This window comes from Glycine max, chromosome 20, assembly GCF_000004515.6.
Source record: "Glycine max cultivar Williams 82 chromosome 20, Glycine_max_v4.0, whole genome shotgun sequence".
In the NCBI taxonomy this organism is placed as follows: Eukaryota; Viridiplantae; Streptophyta; class Magnoliopsida; order Fabales; family Fabaceae; genus Glycine; species Glycine max.
The window spans coordinates 26,607,216-26,609,952 of NC_038256.2; the positions used below are offsets into that span (position 1 = coordinate 26,607,216).

Sequence of the window (2,737 nt, forward strand, 5' to 3'; positions counted from 1 at the left end):
ATCTACGGGTTGAGGTCCTTGACACTGCTTTCCCGACCTCAATGAAATGGCACTGACATTTTTGGGATTTTGGACATCTTGAGAAGGCAGCTTGTCAGAATTCTGGGACTGTTGTTGATTCAATTGAGTAGCTAATTGTCCCATCTGATTGGTTAAGCTCTGAATGGAGGCTCTGGTCTCTTACTGAAACTGCATGTTCTGCATAGTCATTAGCCTCACAAGTTCTTTGAGGGAAGGTTGTGGAGGGGCCTCAACTGTTGGCTGTTTCTGGGGTTGTTGCTGTTGTTGGATTGGTGGAGGAATGTATGGTCTGCTTGGGCCAGCAGCATTTTGGAAGGAAGGAGCAGGCTGCTGTTGTTGTTGAGGGCTGGACCATCTGAGGTTAGGGTGATTCCTCCATCCAGGGTTGTATCTGTTGCTGGAAAGGTCATAATTGTTCTGCTGTGGTTGATTTTGCTGCTGAGGTTGAGGAGGTCTATTGTAAATATTTGCAGCATAAGCTTCAGGCTGCTCAATTGCTCCAGGTTGCTGCATGGAAGGGCAAAGGTCTGTATGGTGATCAGCAGAGGAGCACAAACCACAAACCCTTGCGACAGGTACAGATTTCTGATTCAAGGCCAGCTGGGTTACCAAGTTGACCAACGCATCCAGTTTGCCTTCAAGCTTCTTAGTTTCAGATGATGCAGATGGGTTTGTAGCTACCTCATGCACTCCTCTAATGACTATGGCATCATTTTTGGCACTAAACTGCTGGGAGTTGGAGGCCATCTTCTCAATTAAATTTCTGGCTTCAGCAGGAGTCATGTCTCCAAGGGCTCCACCACTGGCAGCATCTATCATACTTCTCTCCATATTACTGAGTCCTTCATAAAAATATTGGAGAAGAAGCTGTTCTGAAATCTGATGGTGGGGGCAACTGGCACATAGTTTCTTAAATCTCTCCCAGTACTCATACAGGCTCTCTCCACTGAGTTGTCTAATACCTGAGATATCCTTCCTGATGGCTGTGGTCCTGGAAGCAGGGAAAATTTTTTCTAAGAATACTCTCTTAAGGTCATCCCAGCTCGTGATGGACCTTGGAGCAAGGTAATACAGCCAGTCCTTTGCCACTCCCTCTAATGAATGAGGAAAAGCCTTCAGAAATATGTGATCCTCTTGAACATTTGGGGGTTTCATGGTGGAGCAGATAATGTGAAATTCTTTCAAATGTTTGTGCGGGTCTTCACCTGCAAGGCCATGGAACTTTGGAAGCAAATGAATCAGTCCAGTCTTAAGAACATATGGGACATCCTCATCAGGGTATTGGATGCACAAGCTTTCATAGGTAAAATCAGGTGCAGCCATTTCCCTTAGAGTCCTCTCACGAGGTGGAGGTTGTGCCATGTTCTCAGAATGTGCAAAATCAGAATGCTCAGAATCAGAATGCTCAAAATTATAATGCTCAAGATCAGGATGTTCAAAATCACCAATAACAGAATGCACAGATTCACCAGTTATGGAATGCTCAGAATGATCAAAAGGTATAAAATGATGCCTAACTAATCTATGAAATGTCCTATCTATCTCAGGATCAAAGGGTTGTAAGTCAGATGGATTGCCTCTAGTCATACACTACATTCAGCATGCACACAGCTAGTTGCCTTGTCATGTAAATAAAGGTGTAGGTTTGAACTACAACTACCCTCAAATGATATCCAAATGACTTGAAATTTTGTGAGCAACCTTATAAAATGATGAGAAGATAGCACAAAAATTTCAAACAAAAATTCAAAGTCTAACTATGAAAGCTAAAAATGGTAGGTTAAGAAAAATAAGTGAATAAAACTTGAAAAATAAAAAACTTTTGACAGAATCGGTTTTTTTGGACGATGGAGACCTCAGCCGGCCTATGGCCGGCTGCCACGGCGTAGGAAATTTTTTTCTACCCCAAATGCATATATAATAATTGCGATTCTGATAACCGGAGCAAAAGTTATGGCCGTTTGAAGTTTTGACAAACACAAAATTTGCTAGTTTTTTGGAACTTTCAAATCTGACCAAACTAAAGGCTCTAGCTATTTTTCCCACAAAATATGGATTAAAAGAAGTTACCACAAAAAAATTCAGCCAAAAATAACAACCCTAGCTACTAAAACAGAAAATCTCAAATAATTCAGCATGGGTGGTCGCTAAAATCCGTCTCTAGCTGATTTCTACCACTACTCTGTTTTTGCCGCAAGCTGATTTCTACTACTACTCTGTTTTCAAGCACAATCTTCACAGCAAAACACCCAAGACTGAAACAGGGGAAACGCTTAATGGTAAAACTGAAACAAAACACTCATTAAACAAAACACCAGGACACTAATCAACACTAACACACATACTAACAATTAAAACACGAAAGGATTAAACACACAACACTAGCTAGCTATTATGAACCTTTGGACACTACTCCCCGGCAACGGCGCCAAATTTGATCGAGGCCGTACCCGAATCAAATAAACATGAAAATGCAGTAACTAGGAAGTGATCCTAGGTCGTTTCCCAACGAGCAGTGACAAGCCAAATGTTCATAATATACTTGCAGTAACAGTAACAGTAACAGTAACGATGGGGGGGGTGTTTGGTTGTTTGGTAATTAAAGAGCAGAACAAATAAAATGGAATACGAAACTACTAATACTAAAAACGGGTTGTTTCCTCTGATTCAGAAGCCACTCTCTTATCCTGGGTTATGGAGAATTCGTCCCTAACAG

General features: G+C 41.6%; 1 non-coding gene across 1 annotated transcript; it reads left to right on the forward strand.

Moving 5' to 3' along the window:
* The first annotated feature begins 898 nt into the window (after positions 1 to 898).
* Positions 899 to 1,005, forward strand: LOC113000806 (small nucleolar RNA R71). Its single transcript, XR_003266127.1, has one exon. It is a non-coding gene; the product is annotated as a small nucleolar RNA R71 (small nucleolar RNA).
* Positions 1,006 to 2,737: the final 1,732 nt, after the last annotated feature.